The sequence below is a fragment of the Mastomys coucha genome, unplaced genomic scaffold (genome assembly GCF_008632895.1).
Source record: "Mastomys coucha isolate ucsf_1 unplaced genomic scaffold, UCSF_Mcou_1 pScaffold22, whole genome shotgun sequence".
NCBI lineage: Eukaryota > Metazoa > Chordata > Mammalia > Rodentia > Muridae > Mastomys > Mastomys coucha.
The window spans coordinates 220,049,225-220,069,536 of NW_022196905.1; the positions used below are offsets into that span (position 1 = coordinate 220,049,225).

At 39.4% G+C, this 20,312-nt stretch overlaps 1 protein-coding gene across 8 annotated transcripts in view; it reads left to right on the forward strand.

Annotated features, from left to right (window-relative positions):
• The window catches only part of Inpp4b (inositol polyphosphate-4-phosphatase type II B), a 752,337-nt gene that overhangs the window by 242,557 nt on the left and 489,468 nt on the right, over nt 1-20,312 (forward strand). For 7 of the 8 annotated variants that reach the window (XM_031340451.1, XM_031340446.1, XM_031340450.1 and 4 more), the window contains one exon: nt 13,081-13,176. The gene's annotated coding sequence lies outside the window, so the exon portion shown is untranslated. Of the gene's footprint in view, nt 1-10,819; nt 10,837-13,080; nt 13,177-20,312 lie in introns of those variants that run through there. The other variant, XM_031340452.1, reaches the window with a different exon arrangement.

Genomic DNA, 20,312 nt, shown 5'->3' on the forward strand with positions numbered 1-20,312 from the left:
ATATATACTCATACACACAAATGCACACATTCACATACACACATGCACATACATACACACATATATACATATACATATGTATATACACATACACACAATTACACACATACATGCACATATATATGCATGCACACATATATACACAGGCACACACATACATACATACATACACACAATACACACACAAGTACCCATGCACACAAATAGATGATGTATCACATCATTCATCCTTTTCTTCATTTTCTTTTCTTACTATCAATTACCAGCTGCATAACGGACTTTTGTCTAGAAAATGAGTGAATTCATGGTGACAAAAGAGTTCTCTTATTCAGTTCAAATGTCTACAAACTTATTTGCCATCATTCCTCATATGATTGCCATAAAAACCTTTTATCTTTGCCAATAGGTTCAAGGCTTAATCTTGCTATTCTTGCTGTATCTTTTATCACATCCTATGTGGCCACCATATCTCATATTAGTAGCCTTACAGCTGAGCCCTTCTCCACTTGATTTTCCAGCCTTTGTTAATGCTCTTTCTTTACTTAGAATCTCCAAATATCTCTGCTGGCTGATGATAAAACATTCTTCATGGCTCAGTCTAAATATCACTTGTCAGAACACTTCTTCACCTGCACACACCATCGATCTCAGGTTGCCTCTTCCCTGAGTAAAAAGTACTTCAATTTATTATAATACTGCAGCCCTCTACAAGCTCTGCAATGTCAATATGTCTTTCCACTAGCAATCCTCACACCCACTAGTGTACGTGTTAGTCCCTAGCTCTGACCTTTAATATCAAAAGCACTTATTAATGAAACATGGTATTAAAATATGACATTTGACCTGTTTTCAGTATGTTTATGCAATAACAAAGAAAAGAAGATTCATCACACTGAAAAGGAATTATTAGTCATATTAATAAGGCTTTGGGAGAGTTGCAGACAGGTTCTGCCTCTCCCTTACCTGTCTCCAGGTTCCATGCTAGATGAAAAGACTCCAGGGAGAGCTTGTCAATATAAGTTCCTTTGAAGGCAGTTAGGTATTCTCTCTGTCCCATGTGCTTTTAATTTCCAATGCAAGCCATGGAAAACAGATGTCAAGAAGAGTATTAGACCTTTGGCATAGACTTCTGAAGTGCCTGGGATAGTTTCCTTCACACCTCATAACATCAGTAAGAGGCCTTCTAGAATTCCTTTTGACAGTAAAATTAGAAAAAGATCCACTTTGGACTCACTCCAATTCTCAAACAAGAAAAGTTGAATTCAGCAATGGCTGCCTTGGCTGGTGGGCTTTGAGAATGTGCCTCCTTCAAGAGGTGCACATCCCTGGATTAACTAAATATGCAGAAAGAGCTTCTGTCAGCTACTATGCCAGATCAAAAGGTGCTAAACTCAGGGCACTTTGATGTGCTAAGAATTCACAATGCTGGGTCTCCTAAAGACACTTCCCTATATATATCAGTATCACTCCATCAACAGCAAAGAATATCCCCCAAGATATTACCAATTCCCAGCTCAGAAAACCTCAGAAAACCACAGAGATCACTGGTGTGTGTGTGTGTGTGTGTGTGTGTGTGTCTGTGTCTGTGTGTGTGGCAAATCAACAGACCAGTTATTAGTTATTCTTTAATAAAATCAACAGAAGGAGGTCCTGAAACATACTGCCAGGAAGCAAGAAAATCAGCATACAGACTCACTGGTGTTCTTTCTGTCTACTTGTTATACCACACACACAGTGCTGTGGACACATCAAAGGGACAGGAGGAGTGTGAATGAACGAGTGGCTCAAGATGAGGACATTTAGGGGAGAAAACAAAACCACACTGGATTGTCAACTTTTAATGCAAATGCCTATAAATCCATATAAATGTAAATATGCTATTTAATAAGTGGAAAGCATAGAAGACCTGCCCACACATGCACACACAAACATGCACCACTTCGAAATCTGTACAGATACTTTCTTCTTTAGCAATCAACAGTTACTTCCACTCCAGAAACATGATCTGTGCACAGTGCCCTCCTAGTACAAGTGCTTTGCAGTAGAGATGCAGATAGAGTCTTGTCCACTGTCTTCATTAAGTGACTTCCTTCAGGTCTCAGGGAACCCACAGAAGAGGAGGCAGCAAGAGTGTAAGAAGCAGAGGGAGTGGAGGACACCAGAACAGCAAGGCCCTCTGTATGAGCACAGCTCACATGAATGTACAGAGACTGAAGCAGCATGCACGGTGCCTGGATGGGTCTGCCCCAGGTCCTCTGTGCATAGATTGTGGCTTCCAGTTTAGTGGTTTTATGGAATTCTTGACCATATGAATTGGTGGGTGTCTGATTCTTGTGCCTTCTTTTGGGCTCTTTTCCTTCTGTTTGTTTGCCTTGTCCAACTCTGGTGATATATTATAATTATCTTATGTCATAATATATTCTCTTAGAATCCTGTTTGTTGCCCATGTCGAGGCAGAAAGGGAGTAGATACAATTGGGAGAGGAGATGGGAGAAACTGGGAGGCAAGAAGCTAGAGGAAACCATAATCAAGATATATTCGGTGAGAAAACAATCTATTTTCAATGAAATGAAAAAAAAATCCTCATTCACAAGATCAGGTCAATATGAACAGTGAGACATCATACTGACCTCATGTGAAGTCTAGAGAAAAAGACCTTGTGAATTTCTTCTTCCATTCCCACTTTGAGCACAAGAAAAATATCAGATACTCTACACATTACTGACCTGTCCTGCCTGGTATTGTCAAAGCCCAGGAAAGGCTAAAATGGTATCATTTGCAAGAAATGCTTAAGGAGATACCTTCATGAAAGGCTTCCAGAGAGGACGGAGAGTCTGGGACACCTCAGTCAAATCTTATAACAACATGTGAATATTGGCTCCTCAACTCCAAAGGGACTGTTATACCAGTTAGTGTTGCATGGTAACTGGGTATGAGGTTCAGTTACAGTGTTTTGGTTTGGGTTGTATTGTTGACTACCTTGCTAATTTGTGTGAGTGCCTAAAACAAAATGTGCTCTTAAAAGTTCAAAACCCTCATTTTTAATTTTCGTTTAAAGAATCTAGAGGGCTAGCAAGATAGTGTAGTCACTAAAGTGCTGGCTTCACAAACAGGAAGACTTGAATTTGATCCCCAGAAACCATGAAAAAAAAAGGGGTCAGACACAGTGATGAGCCCTTAAATCCCAACACAGGGGAGGCAGACAGAAGCAGGTCCTCAAGGGTCAGAGTGCAGCCAGTCTACCCAAGCTGCGGATTGTGACCACAGACACGGACTAAAACAACAAAGCTAACACTGTCTAAACAATGGCATTGAGATTGACCTGTGGCCTTCACACACATATGTACATATGTGCACTTGCATGATTACATGTACTCAACCAAATACAGAGGCAGGAGTGAGAAGTGGAGAGGGAGAAGAAGGGGAGTTCATTACTCCTGTCACTGTTGCAGCTTCTAGGATGGGACAAGGGTGGAGACATTTGAAGTTTTAAAGTGACAAAGAGATAAAAGTCTTAAAATTGATTGCACAAAACAATTAAATATGAAGTATAAGAACAGGTAAAGAAAGAAATGGGCAACAGGACTCTTCTGCAATACCGTTTGGAAGAACAAGTCATCTAGAATAACTGAATGGTTTTGAGAAACAATGCTATTTCTTGATTCCACTGGACAAGTGTCATTTAATAAGCTGCTTGGATAAAATAATTAATAGTGGAGGGCTTGCTGAGTGTATCCACATGTGAACAGCCTCCAGTCAATGTGGCTGGATGCCTCAGGGGCTGCTCCACCTACTGTGCAGTCTTTATCAGAGCCTCTGTCTAGCCATGCCCTTGCTTGCTGCCCTGTGTCTGCAAACTGCAAATATGTCTTCACACATTGTTTGAAGCAAAAGATGGGATGACAAACGGCTGGACAGGTCACAATATGCCACCTCTCAATGAGCTCTGTGAACTGGGTTGGTCACATGAGAAGGGAAGGAAGACTCAAATAAAGCTCCTTTTGGGGAGACTGCTGCAGGGAGGGTGTCTCTGAATCCCTCCCAGGGTCAGGAAGGACACATTTCCTGTTTCAAGAACTGGCCTGGAGTCAGCTCTATTCTAGCCCCTGACAATTAGCAACTTCCCAAGCATCCATAACAAAATCTTTTCACAGTCACGGTAGAAAGCATGGCTGGGGCTCCTCATCCCAGCAGGGACTGGCTGACCAGACAGGATGTAGAAGCTGAGAGGAGGAAGAGTGAGAGCCAGAAAGATTTCAGTGGAAATCCCTGTTCTCTACTCTTGAAAAGTAATTGACACGGTCTTTGAGCTGGGTTCATTTCTCATTTAGGCAGGGGATATCTCTAAGTCATTATAATCTTAGCTTCAAAATAAATATAACCTCATACAGAATAAAAAATTGGCAAGGCTAGCAATATCAGAGAAACACATATTTTATCTCATGCTCGCGAGTAAGAGGACTGATATTATTCTTATATCCATTTTGATGATAAAATGAGGCTCAGAGAAGTTCAGATGTGCTAAGGTCACACAGCTAATAAACTAGAAAAATGAGACTCAATCTTAGTAATTTGTTTTCTTCATCATATATGTGAAAACCAATACAAATGGTAATTAATCTCTAGCTAGAAGACTTTGTACATCAGCGAAATGTGCAGTAAGCAAAATGTCTAACTCCTAGTACATTGTGACATGATCCTTCACCCTGTATTAATCAGTTTGGTTTTATAGCGTTCTTTGGAGAGAATGGGTTTTTTTTCTCCTCCTGATATTTTTTCTTAGCAGTCACTAAATCTTTTACTAGTATTGGGTGGTGAAGCTTCCATGTTATGTAAATGATTTTAAGATTTAAACAGTCAGTCATGTCACTTTAAAAGTTTGATTTCATACACACCAAGCCTGCTATGAGGTTTTGGCAGAGTACCCACTTTCCTCTTTAACTAGAGAAAAGTTCTTATTGTTTCTTAACATGCATCAACTGTGTGGGTAATCATAGATATTAGATTTCCATTTTCATATATGTGCATGATATACACCAATCATAGTCCCTGCTCCCATGCAACTTACCATCTCTGTGCCCTCTCTGCTATTGTTAACCACTTTTCTCAAGTAGCCTTCCTGCTTTCAAGTCTTGGTTTCGTGATCCGATGGGTTTTGCTAGGACTGTTTAAATCAGAATATGTGGAAGTTAGTTTACAAGAGCACAGGCACCTTACTAGTGGTGCATGACTGAAGTAAGGTCTCTCTTCCTCCCTCATCAACCATTAACTTCACTAAACACTAAAGAGAAAGTAGGGTAAAGGGGCCATCAACCATCTATGACAGGAGGTTGATGGGCTCAGTCTTGTGGAGATCTCATGGATAATCTCAGGTAATTATTGCTGCTATGAGTTCAGTAAGATAATAGCCTGATCATGCCCAGACAACAGGGTTCCATACCTCTAACCCACTTCTGTTGGACCTTGTATTCTTTCTGCCCTTTTCGTCCAAGATAGCCTTTGAGCCTTGGAGGGGGTGTCATAAATGTCCCATTTATAGCTGGGTACCCCCGACTCATTTATTAGTTGAGCCAAATTCCTTATAAGACAACTAAGCTGCCAACATCCACCAACATCCCTTTCCTACGTCCATCATTTTCATGTGATGTAGATTTCAGTTTGGGCTGTTTTCTGCTCTCCAGCCTCCTCTTCTCTGAAGCAACGGTGTTGGAGCACAATACTGACAGTTGAAGGGATCTTTGGGGTTCTGGGTTTCACTCTTTATGCTTGGACACAGTCCAGATAGGACAAATGAAACTGCCTGTGTGGTCTCTCCTCTCATATATCTTTGTGGCTTTGCTTGGCAGCTTTAATAAAAATAATTGGTCCAATCCCAGGCCTTTAAAAACAAATTTATAATTTTATAACATAAGTCTTTTTATGATTTATAGCAACCTGCCATTAGATTTATTGTTTTCCCATTAGATGATTATGTTTTTTGCAGATTAGGGAAATGTGTGGAGAGGTGGTCAAGACTACTAAGCCTTTCCCAGGAAAAGCCAAGGATTTAGGGAAAGAGACAGCTTGGACAGGATGCAGATTGCTGGGGTCATGGCCGTGGGCTCCCACAATGCAGTTTTACCATATGGTCTTTTAAACTAGACACTTTCTGAGTTTAATTAGTCTCCTTCCATTCCAACACAATTGCTGAAGGCCATGGTTCTCTCATGCATCCATTATTACCAGTCATTTCTTTTATTAAATAAATTTAAATTATATTCATTTACTTACCGCAATTGCATGTCTGCTTGTTTGTATGCATGGATGCATGTGCATTGTGGCATGAATAAGGATGTCAGAGACAACTTGTGGGAGGGAGTCAATTCTCTTCTTCCTCCATGTGAGGCCTAGGGTCAGATTTGGTGGAAAGTACCTTTACCTGCTGAGACATCTCTCTGGTCCTCCTTTAGTGGCAACATGTGGATACATGACATCCATGTCCACCAACTGCCAGAAATTCAGGATCAGATTTGTGACTATAAGACTCTGGAATAATCTTATTTAAACATCAATGGGTCTATATTGCATATATATATATATACATATACATATACACATACATATATATATAGCATATATATGTATATATATATATATCAATCTCAAACAATTGATCATTATATAATTTGAAGTATTTCCTATTAGGCAATTTGAAGGAAGGTGTATAATTAGAAATAACAGCTATGGAAATGAGAGTGCTTCTCTCTTTCTTAGCAACCTGAATTCAGTGGAGCATGGCTGCCCATTGAGTTTGATGATTTCAAAGATAGCATGTCCATCAATAACCTATTAATCTGACAATGGCTTGTTCGTCTGTTTGCTTGCCCTTGATTTCCAGGAGGGCTTGCAAAGCTGGATCTGAGAGATAACCAACACTCTTGACTGCTTTTCTTTGTAAAGCCCTGAACTTCAGGGCTACGTCTCTGAAGCTCTTTGAGGAATATAAAGCGCAAACCCCTCACATCTCACATCCTCTCTTTAAAGAGGAAGTATGCTTGTGTTTCTTCAACAAGATGGTTTTTCCTCTGCTCTCTTTCCTTTAGACCTAGTCTTTCGATTTTTTTCCCATAAATTTCACAGCAATAAAATGAGAGAAGGAGCCCTGAATAATTTTTTGATTTAAGAATAAATTATATAATATTTTACAATTATGAAATGTCTTAAACCTGGAGCTAATCCATATAATATTCTGCATGATTCTATATGCATCAGGCCACATAAACTATGAAATAGCACCTTTATATTTTTCCCTAGAAGCCCAAAGTTTATAAGATGTGGATTAAATGATTTAAAAGATTTACTGAAATCTGTCTCTGTCTGTATGTCCACCATCCCTCCCTTCCTCTCTGTCTTTGTGTCTGTCTATCTGCCTGTCTGTCTTTCTCATATGCACATACACATACGCACACACATACACACACACATACACACACACACACACACACACACACACACACACACACACACACAGAGAGAGAGAGAGAGAGAGAGAGAGAGGGCAGGAGGGAGGGAGGGAGAGACAGACAGACAGAGACAGAGACAGAGAGACAGAGACAGAGACAGAGACAGAGAGACAGAGAGACAGAGAGAGACAGAGAGAGACAGAGAGAGAGGCATTTCACCCTCCTCTTTTGCTTTCATGACACTAGAACAAAGTGGAACTTGGCCTTCAGAATGTTTTATTGCTATTTGAATACAATAACTACAAAACCATGTTCTGTACAATGTACACTAGGTTTTGGGGGCAGAGTTAACCCCTGGGTCATGTAAACTTTGTAATTCTAGGTACTCCCAAAATTAATTGTATCTTTTGGTTGGAGGTCCTTAATAAGGAACTTCTATCAGAATTCTTTCAAGCAGATGGGTGCTTAGAATAAGGACTCACAGAAGTGTGAGGCCACACTAGTCTTATGTCACCATTGCTGATGTTTGTTCCACAGTGACCTACAACCACACCAACTCATTGTTGCTTGTGAAGTCACACAGATGAATTGTTTTTTTTTTTAAGTGCATAAAAATATTTGATAATGAAAGCATAAACTCCGACAGGAAAATTTACAGATTCTGTTTCAAGTGGTTACTCTAACTATAGAGAAGTTCTTTGAGGTTCATCGTTTTTGGGTCTGGTTAATTTTGCTGTATGATTTTTTTCTTTTAATTTGCAATGCTTCACAATTTTTTTTTTTATTTACAATGTCATTTTTTTAAAATGTATTCACTTCACATCCCCGCTCACTGCCTCCCGGTTGAATCTTACTGCCTCCCGGTTGAATCTTAATTGATGCAGTAAGTTCAGGGCTGGGATTTCACTAACACATCACCCTCTGACAGCTAGCTGCTGCCTTGCCTGCTCTGGTACTTGTTAGCAGCATTTGCAAGAGCTGGTCTCCTTTCGTCCAGCCCTCTGCGACTTTCTGCCTTCCATTTGCAGGTCTTCGAGCATACTAAACTGTGTCTCTTTGACTTGCTTTGGGACTCTGCATTAAACTTCAGCAGAGATGCAGAAGAAACAGTGAAGACAGCTATACTTTCCGACGTGGTGGATTTACCCTCACTATATTGGTACTTCACATTACAGTTGTGATTCCTGTGTATTGGCTTTCTTGTATGGCACCCACCCTTCTATCTCCTCCACTCTTCTGTAAGTTCCACGTGTTGAAGGAATCATGTGGGCTTTTTTTGGGCAATCAATTGAACCAATCAATTTTATTAAATGGGTGAAAAGAGCCCCAGCACAATGTCTAGCACATTAGAATTAGCAAGACTGCAGTTATTGTCTCTGTTGTCCCTCTGGCTCTCCACCGCCCTACCTTTCTGGTTGAGGTAGACCATAAGACATTTTATTTTCAGTTACCAGGAAACATGACATGACACTTCCTCAGAACTGAAAATCTAGAGAACTAAGATTTACCTCCCCCCCCCACACACACACAAGAATTAGTTTTTCATGATAATGCCAAGGGGTAAATCATTTTAAACACGTTGTATGTAGATGAGCCCAATTGCAAACTGATTGGTGTAATATTTCTCAAAAACTGTTACAGTTCTGAACAAACACAGTCCCCTTGCCTCATACACCTTTATGGTGAAGCCTAAGGTCTGGTACCTGAGTGAGACTGTATATTCAGACAAGGCTCCCAAAGGGATAGGAAGTTGAAATGAAGTCATTAGTGAGGCTCCCATCCCAGAATACAGTCTTTATAAGAAGAGAAAGTTGGGTACAACAGAGTCACAGAGAACTACAGCTGGAGTAATAATGGAAACTCAAACTTCAGGTGGTGTCTGAAGACCAAGGTATAAGTCTATATTATGCGCAGAAGGAAGCTTGGCTCTGGAGATGAACACACACTTGGCACATAGGAAAGATGAGCACTGCAGTTTCAGGGGCCGATGTAAGTTGTTACAATTGACAAATGACAGGGTAGTCTGTGAGAGCAGATGTGCACAGGATGCCTGTCTTTTGCAATGCAGGCAGCCTGGTCTTAATCCATAGTTCCCAGGATTACTTTCTGCCTCTCTTTCCACTTGTGTCTCCTTTAGCATACAGAAGAGCTCCTGTGGTGCTACGGTTAGGCACGACTCTCTGTTCTCCACAGAGATTAGCATGAGGTTGGACATGAAGAATAAATTAAGTCATTTTGACAGAAAAATCATGCATTGCCACGTTCTGAGCTGCTCTTCCCAATTTTGCCTTCAGCAAGCTTATGTTGATAGACTAAAATTCACCACGACAGAGATAGAAACCTATATGTCAAGTGTTGGTTTGCTATCTTCTTCATTATCTGGGGTGTTATGGCCAATATGTTAGGCACACAAAAGTGTTCAGTAAAAAACTCCAGTCATTTCAGTGCTCAGGTATGGCCATGTTCAGCAAAAGTATCATCTGAGAAATCAAAAGTAATGCAAAATTTAATAACATTTTACTGTTTGCAAATTATATGCCCCCTTTCTATCTATAAGATTAATACTTATACTCATACTTAATACAGTTCATATTTATATGCTTTTGTGTGTCTATGTACATATTATTACTAATTCACTGATTTTTGTTTGTTTGTTTGTTTGTTTGTTTGTTTTCTTGACAGAGTTTTTCTGTATTTCCCACGCTGTCCTGGAACTCACTCTGTAGACCAGACTGGCCTCAAACTCAGAAATCCACCTGTCTCTGCCTCCCAAGTGCTGGCATTAAATGCATGCGCCACCATTGCCCGGCAATTTATTTTTTTATTCCTAAGAATGTTTGTAAATAGCATGTAGTATTTTCAGTGTAACCTGTTCCAACAATACTCCAAAGATTCGTTAATCATAGCTCTCTAGCTCTTTTTGAATTGGTTCCTATGTATGAGGTTGTGAATTTGGATTTGTTACTTTGTTTCCTTTGTAGTGGATGAGGGGGATGAAATTGCAGATGATGTGGAGATTCATAAACTAACTGTGTGTGCTGGTTTTAACATAAGGATTACCTTGAGATGAAGAGGGGAGGGAGAGGGGGGAAATGGGGGTGGAGAGGGAGAAAGAGAGGTGGGGGGGAATGGGGGAGTGGTAGAAGTGCATGAATGGATTCTCAATGTTACTTACTCTCTTTACCTTGAAGATATACTTATATGCACTTTAAACAAAAACTTCAGTATTTCCATTTAATAATAGCAATCTACAGTTATCCACGTCATCAGCGGGTATCAGTTATTTCTATATATTGCTCTAATTTTGAATCTCTGGTCCAGATAAGGAAGTCCAAAACTCATCCTAACCACACTGAAGAAGCCATACTTAGAAAACAGAGTGCATGGTGTCAAGGTAAAAGATAGCTTTCATATTAAAATTCACTTTTACCTAAATGCAGCAGCTGCTTATCCTTTGCACTTAGATAGCATTTCCTAGGAATAAACGCTTTTATTTCCACTCTTTTACTATTCTAGGTCACTCCTGCACAGGACATATTTCATAGATTTCCCCCTTTTTCATAGTCTCTGCTATACTCTGGCAACAAGTAAGTGTTAGGCACATTATACATTAGCAATATGATAAATATTTGTTTAAAATGAGTTAGCTCTGCTTGGGTGTTGGGTGGAAATATAGCTGTATTATGTGTAGGTTTCTGGAATAGCCAGGGTAGTTCAAAGCATTAGATCTCCCAACCCATAGTTTGATATATTTATAACAAGCATGAAAAAAGCACACACAAGCCTTCAAGCTCTTAAAGTATGCAGGTATAAACTATTGCTTTGTGCATAGTATCTTAAATCATTTGAGAAGCCTTGTAACCATAGGGTCAAGGGTGTAACAGTGAATTCATTATTGTGACATAGTGCTATGTATGTCACAACTCTACCACTTTTGGTTTTGTGCTAGCTTTGTGAAAAGATGTTTATTGAAACTGGTATTAGATTGAAGAAAATAATATCAGCTAGTGGCAGTTAAGTTTATTGAGTTTTTCCAACACGCCTCTTCTGACCTAACCCTTTTATGCTCATCTCCCATCTAATTCCGACAATGGTTCTGTGAGTTATCTGTTCTGGTCCTTCCGTGTTATTGATGAGGACTGTTGGGGTTGAGAAGTGTTTTTATTTCTGTTTTTATTATTTACAGTAGACCTTTTAAAGTTTATAGCAGCAATGAAAATATATCAGAAAAGCAGTCAGATATGGTAGGGAAAGTCGATGGTTGGTACAAAACACTAGTTCTGTGAGTTTATCTTGGTCAGCTCACAACCCACCCAGGGCCTCAGTATTCTCAAGTTACTATGGAATGCGTTTGAAAATGCTCTGCAGTTTTAAAGGAACAGTTGCAAACTTCTAGCTGATGTTTTTCCTTGCATACACGTGCTAGTGGTTTCTATCAGTAGAAATTCTTTGCCGTAGTTTGGATAAGTGTTTCCAGAAGCTTACAGGATAAAGACTTGGTGAGGAATAATTGGGGTTACCAGGTCATAGTAGAATTTTAAGCCATTCAGGGCATTTGTCTTTGAAGGGAAATCATTGGATTCAGTCCCTCCTCTCTTTCATACTCCTTGGTCACCATGGGATAAATAATTTCTTCTGCTACATGATCCAAAGAGCCAACCAATCATAGAGGACACTCCGTCCCTCAAACTGTGAGCCCAAACAGTACCGTTTCTTTTTTTATGTTGAGCATTTCACACATTTGCTATAGTAATGGAAGTCTGATTAAACAATTATTCTTATTTCCTCCTTTTCTTTCTACTTCCCTCTGGTATTTGGACTCTGACTATGATTATTCTGCACTACAGAGCAAATGGGACTTAGGGGTGAACAGATGAAAATAACAGGCCTAGACCTCCGTGGGGAACACAGTGCATGGGAAGTTTTTCTTGTTTTGACTATTAGTAGCTAAATGTTGCTTTTTCAGTGTTCTTGGATAGTGTGAGACCCCAAGTGGTAGTCAGTAACTGTTTCATGGTTTCTCCTAAAGTTATCCTTTCCTCTCTTTCCTCTCTCTCTCTTTCCCCTCATCAATGTTTTCATTTACAAAGTCACACAATGAACATTTAATGAAGTCAATAGTATGTGAAGCACAATGGGTGTAGCTGGTTTTTATTCAGAAAACTATGAGATTGAAGGCAAGAGGCTACTATATAAACACAATAAATATTAAATAGCAAGTTTTACTAAGTAATATGTAAAGGATTTTGAACTAGTCATATGAGGAATCACAGAAAATGCTATTGGAAGTATTTATTGGGGAGATATTTTAATTGAATCCTGATGATTTCATAAAGCACTCTGGTGGTAACTAGGCAACTCATCAACCAGTGTTGGACATCTTTTTGCGCATGCTCAAGATAAACTTTGCTCAACACACCATTTAGCTTGAGTTGCTTACACTGGCATGTTTCTCAACTGATTCTACTTACATCTTTTATACAACACTTCCACGGCCCATGGTTATAAAGAGTATAACTTAAATCTGGGCAGGTAACAAATTTTTATCTTTGGCACCCTCAAATTTAGAAACAGACTGGAATATGTAACTTTCATTTGTGCCAATATGTGGCTGATTTTTTAAAATTTTTATCCATAGGCAAAGTACTTTGATGCTCTACCTTAAGAAAACAATCCTCTTCCTTCTGCTGTCCAGTTTTGAGGAACAAATGACTGCTGCTTGTCATTGACAAAGGTGAGATACAGATAAATGTTAAACGATACCATTCACTTTTCTTATCACCAGTACAGAGTACCTAACAAACAGAACTTACAGGAGAAAGGGGTGGCTATTTGGGACCCATGCTTTAAAAGGTGTAGTCCATCCTGATTGAAAAGCTGTAGTTGGCGAAAGTGCTCAGCATGTAACTCAGCTTCTTATGTGGCTTGTTCACATTATGGAAGACCAGGAAGCAGAGAAGATCAGGATATAATGCAGAAGGCCCACCTCTAGTGGCCTGTGTCTGCTAGCCGGATCATCTATCCCAAAGATTCAAATAGCACTGTCAAGTAGAGACCACATGTGCAAACACATGGACATGTGAGGAACATTTTGTATCCAAGCTATCTCATAATGTGAAATACAGTTAATGCAGTATCAAAAATTTTCACGGAAGTCCAAGGTCAAGAATCTCTACTGAGATTCAAGGTGATCTCTCAGTTGTGACTCTTGTGATGTAAGTAAAACAAACCTGGAAATCAAGTATCTTTCTGACATTTTTTGTGGGAATTCATGCATTGTGTCAAATCACCACCATCTTGGGATGCCTCCCCTGAAAAGTGAAACTGGCTACTTTCCCCTTATCCTGATGTTACTTTTCATAGTCTATTCCCAGCCAACTACACTCCAGAAGTTTTAAATAGAACATTCTAGAAACATCTGATAAACATTAGGAAAGAAAGAAAAAAGTCATACACTTCCAATTTTCAATGGCATAGCACCAACTCCTGTAGTCTAGTACCAATCATTTGGGACTTTGTACGGACATCAGGTAGTCTCCAACAGTCTTGATGAGCCTTCCCTCCATGATCTTACTGCCTGTAGCATACATTGCCTCTCTTAGCCTTGCCACACTCAGTGTTGGTAACTATCTTTCAGAAATAATGCATTCCTGGTATCTTTAAAATCCTGGGGTCTCTAATGCAAGGCTTTAACATCACAGCTTTTGTTTAAATCTCTTTCAGAAGCTCCATCTGTGGGATCTCATCCAATTACACATCACCTAACCTCACTAGAATCTTGGTGTCAACATCCATGAGCCCTCAACTCTTCCAAGGTGCTTGTCAGCAAAACCTCCACCATGAGGATGATGACAGGTTCCTTTGCCAGCTCAATGCGTAGCCATGCCTTACTGAACTGTGGCTGAATTAAGCTCAATTTCTCCATAGTTAGACCAGGAAAGGCACATCACTCTGTGATTCTGCACAGGCAGGGTGCTCAGGCGCTGGCACTCTCTGTCTAGATACTTTTCTCATAGGTAATTTATGTTTAAGGACAAAATTTTTAATGGGCTTTTACTTTACACCATGATATCACTTATGGACAGGCTCTTGCCCTCCAGGCACCTTTCCTATTCTAGTGCAAAGTGAAGCTTTTTCCTCTTTAACATTGCTAAATCTCTGTAATAATTAGAACCATTGTCCAGATCCACCCTGGCTACAACTTTAAATGCTCCCACTTTCCTTTACTCATCATTATTTTATTTTATTTTAATAACTTCAGAAATACCTGGGGTTTAGCCATAAAATTTCGTGATAAACTATTCTCCAGTCTGAAGTTACACTGCCTTCAAAATTACCTCAGTCCAGGGAAGCAGCCCCATTTTCCTTTCCAGGACTCAGTCTGAGTGAAAACAAATCATTTGCCAAATGTAACACAAACGATAAATGGTCTCTATCCCACTCAAGACAAAATTCTTCTTCCCCTTTGAAACCTTGCGAAAGTAGTTCTTTTTTTTTTTTTAATGGATTGTACAAGTAACATTATTTAGTGTTTTATATTACTAGACTATTTTTAATTAAAATGCCTTTATGATAGTCCTTTCATCCTAATGATGAATCTGTAGAAGTAGGGTTTTTTTCTCTCACCTCACTTTACACCACTCCAGGCTCCCTCCATCTTCCTTCAGAAGAGAACAGGCCTCCCAGGAACATCAACCAGGTAGTAACAAGCTATAATAAAACCAGGTACATCAAGGCCAGACAAAGCAACCAAGTAGGAGGAGTAGCATCCCACAAGTAGGAAAAGAGTTAGAGACTATTCCCACCATTAGAATTTCCACAAGAACACCAAGGTACTCAGGCAAACGAATGTGTAGAGGACCTAGGTCATACCTCCATCGGTTCCCATGTATTCTGTTAGTTGATTCTGTGGGCCCACACAAAGAACACAGTTTCATTGGCTTCTCTGCTGGCACTTCGGTCTTCTGGATGTCCTACAATTGTCTGTTAAACACTAAGTACAACAGTCTGGGATTTCTCCAGCCCATAGCTTCAAATTTTTTACATTCTTCTCATAAATCATTTGCAGAGGCCTACAAATCTCATGGTCTGCCTAATCAGGGCACTGACCACTCTTCTCATTACCACTTTTTTATATCAGTGACTCTCCTGTCACTGGAAAAGAATATTTCACAGGAGGCCAGCTTATTTTGGCTTACAGTTCAAAGATGCACTCCATACATGTGGCCTGGCTTATGCACTTTTTGGATTACCAGGAAGCAGAGAGTAAGTAAATAAGTCCATAATAAGGTTGGATCTTATCCTAATGTTCTACATTGCCAACAAGGATTTCTATACCTCAGAAGTCTCACAAGCTCCCTGAACTGTCCTACCAGCTGGAGTCAAATGTTCAAACATGACCCAAACATTCAGACCTGAATAGGGGCACCAGGAAATACCAAGTTTTATTTAAATATTAAACTAGCTACACTAAGAATGAGCTCGTTCAGCCAAGATGGTGTAATGAGAACACACTCTGCCAGTAAAGGTGGTGGTTTGTAGTACTTCCTGAAAGCCTTGCTTTCACAAAGCGTCTCTAGAAGGTGTTCCAGATAGAGTTGAAGGAGCTACTTCTGGGCCCCACTTACCCCGGAGAGTTTCTGGAGGTTGCTTTATACTACTCTGTGACTGATACAACAATAAATTATTTTTCACATGGTCATGTGTGCCTGGCTCATGTGCAGCTGCCTCCACTCCTGTAGACATCAGCATCTGGTACCATCTGTATTGTAAAGAGAAAAACCACGTGGGCTTTTTTGTTTTTGGTTTTTATTTGTTTTTTTTATCTCTCTCTATTTTACTATAAAGGACCTAGTGATGAGCTAATACTATTTTCCTCTTCTTTCTGTAGTAAATAGTAAGACTTGTGAAAAAATAACAATAGGCTGCTGGTGAGATGGCTCAGCGGGTAAGAGCACTGTCTGCTCTTCCAAAGATCCTGAGTTCAAATCCCAGCAACCACATGGTAGCTCACAAACACCCATAATGAGATCTGATGCCCTCTTCTGGCGCATCTGGAGAGTGTACTTAGGTATAATAATAAATAAATCTGGGGCTGGTGAGATGGCTCAGCGGGTAAGAGCACCGACTGCTCTTCAGAAGGTCATGAGTTCAAATCCCAGCAACCACATGGTGGCTCACAACCACCCGTAATGAGTTCTGACGCCCTCTTCTGGTGCTGTCTGAAGACAGCTACAGTGTACTTACATATAATAAATAAATAAAAAAAAAATAACAATAGGCAAAAAGAAGCTGCTGCCTTTGTGATGCTGTGACAGAATACCAGAGATGGAGTCATTTACAATGAGTAACACTTTGTTAGCTTATGGGCTGGAAGTTAGTCAGTCCAGTTTAATAACTCATCTGCTGAATGCGTAATTCCACAGCAGAAGGTGGGAGAGGAGGGGCACAGTAAGAAATGAAGCCATTTCTATAGCAAGCAGCCCATTTTCATGAAGACAGCAATGAGCTCCCAGGACCTAAGTACCCGTTAGTCTCTTCTCTCGGATAACTTGCAATGGCAGTTGAGTTTCTGATACAAAAGCACTGGAAAATACAATCAACTCACAAATATTACATATAGAAAAGGATATAAATCTATGTATGTATGTATTACACACACAGACACATCCACATCCACACTGCTAAGTAGTCATCATTCTGTATCTGTAGTAAATGATTCCATGTCACTCCATGTATACCAAAGATTGTGGTGCTTAATCAAGTCTCTTATAAAAATGAAGATTTTAAATCATATTTATATTACTTAAGAGTCCATAGGACACTGTAGCCATTGCATATTTGTTGACTCTTTAGGGAAGGTGATTTAAAAAAAGAGAGTGTTTACATATTCATATAAATGCAATTTATTTTTTTAAAAAATTATCTATAGTTCATTGAATTTATAAATGTAAAACCCATAATTACAGATAATGGTTTGCATTATATATAAGCATACATGTATTATATATAATATACTGACACATACATGTAAATATTAATATATTATATATGTAGGCTTATTCAATGCTTGCCAGTCATTCACTGAATATTTATTGAATCACAACCATGAGACTTATAAGTATACAAATAGGTATTATTTCTTCTTATTTTATGATAAGCTGGAGAGAGGTGCAGGAACTATAAGAATATAGTCTAAGATCAGAAGTCTCTTAAATAGGACTTGGGCATTTTGACCTACATCAAAATATAGCTCCTCCAAAAAGCTCAAGACATTAGCATTTGAGTCAATATATCCACCCCAATCTTATCAGCTGAGAGGCTCAGTAACCTCTTAAGACTACTGATGACATGCAAATGTTTTCTTTACTCCATTTTGTGAGAATATGTGCTGTGGTTGTAAGAAAACAAGGAAGCCTTCTAAAGTCCTTCCACCTTGGCTCTGCAAGTCAGTGTCTCTAAGAGATTGCCACACCAGTGTCAGGCTCCCTCATTCCTGGAGGGACAGTGAGGAATGAATATATACGTTCATTTATGGCACTCTTTGGTTACAGCCATTTCCTGGGCATAAACATACCAGTGCCCCATTTACACAGGCAGAGTTAACTCACAGCTGTTTCCTGGGTCAATGTGCCAATGTACCATACTTCTCAACACCTGCAAGACAGCATCATTTCCTTTTTCAGTTTTGAGCAGAATGGCATATTTACATGCTGGTAACAGAAAGAACGCATGCCAACAGAGGTCACATGTAGGAAATATTTTGAGATAAGATAAAATTAAAGAGACCAAGTCTTGACAACTTAACAGAGATCTTAAATATTTATTAATAATGCAGCAACCACACACAACTGAGATACATGGGAAAAGACTAAATATTCATAAACAGTTGTCTTGGTATAAAACAGAAAAAATATAGACTGGTCTACTATCTATCTATCTATCTATCTATCTATCTATCTATCTATCTATCTATCTATCTGTGTATCATCTATCTATCCATTGATCTAGTAAATGTTTCCTGTATATTTGATGTGTAGGAAGAACTATTGACTGCTATTTTTGAGTACAGTCTTCAAATGCATTCGTAAGATAGAATATATGTCTATGTTTTCCTTGATTTGTGCATTATTTTGTAATAATCTGATTCTAATTAACTTTGGCATTCCTTTGGCCCAATCCTATTGTGTAGTTATTTTGCTCACTTCTGTGGTGGCTCTAGTAACCTGCCCTCTCAGTATATCGGTGTGGAACGACATTCCTTTGACATTATTTTTTTTTCTTGATTTTCAAGACAGGATTTCTCTGTATAGCCCTGGCTGTCCTGGAACTCACTCTGTAGACCAGGCTTGCCTCGAACTCAGAGATCCGCCTGCATGCGCCACCACCGCCCGGCTCCTTTGACATTTTTATAGCAAGGAATCAATTGTCATGCACTCAACGACTTACAGACTGTGTTTGTATGATAAGATACAGACTGTGTTTGTAAGATGTGTTTGTTTGTTCATTAGTGAATTAAATGATAGGGACAGTTATACATTATGATTATCTACAGTCACAATTGTCCTTTAAATATGCTAATCCATGCCTGGGACCATGGTTATTTGACTTCATTAATGTAATCCAACCCAGTGGCTGTAGTCATCATGTAATGTTGTACAGACACAAAAACATGGTCTATGTTTTTGAATGTAAATAATTTTTAAATTAAAAACATGTTCAATTTAACTTGGTTGAAGCAGCGAGAAGTCAGTGCTTGAGACAAAATATCAGAGACAGAAGAAGAGACAATGAGGATGGGAGGGTTGATGGCCTGGCAGCCCTTCTCTATGTGTTGCAAGGTTTGCAGCTGAAGGCTCTAGGGCTCTCTCTGCTCTCCTCCCCCAGCGTCTGCTCCACACAGTTGTCTCTTGATTTTGGAAAGCATAGAAGTTTGGGGAGGAATTCTATATCTGTTGGGGTGAATGAACTGGGCCAGGAAGAAGAGAACTTTTGAAGCTCAAGGTAAAGAGCAACTAGAGGTTACGCTATGAGGGTGAAGGTCTGATGAGGGACTTGTTTGAGGAGACTGAGGTTTTCCAGGGTGTGGGGAGGTGATGACTGAAATGAAAGGGCAGGGGAGGAGAAGTCATTACAGCCAGGTCGTGCACACTGCAATCATCCTTTGGATGGTAAAACTGATGGTCAGAGTTTCTCTGAGGGCCACAGAGCCTTTGGTTAGCATGCACTTGTCCTAAGGTGAGGCAGACTGTTTGCATTCGTTAATGCCTCTGTTTCCTTCACCTTTTAATTGTTGTTTGAATTTGCTAGCTCACCTGGAGCCTGCTGGTTGATAGAATTGCTAGGAAGTTCCAAACAGGCTCCGAGGCTGTCTCCACAAAGCCCGAAGTTTCCTGAACCGTCATCCTACTCAGATGAACTGAATTGTTTTCAATTCCACTGCAGGTTTTAATGTTCCCCTTCAAATTATAGTCCTTGAGCAATGTTAGTCCTATTACTTTCCAATGAAAAATATAGCAATAAAATATCACTTAATTATTTTTTGCAACGTGTTAAAAATTTTCAGTGGTGACAAGAGCAAGTCTAATGAGAGGTCTGAGTTAGTTTTCAAATGAGTGTTTGGGGAGTAAAAGGGTAAAAAATGAGGATGCTCCTGGAAAGTGGTGGCTCAGCAGGAGAATGTATTATTAATGCTCTTCAAAGTCACTTCATTATTTGATGTGAAACAAAACACATAAGTAGCAAAATTAGCTTCCTTCATTGTTCCACTGACACTGAACAATGATGTTCCTTTTAAAATACATATTGTGGTTTTCTCTAGGGAGAAACAAGGTGATTTTTTTTCTCAATTTTCTTTTTTTTTTTTTTTTT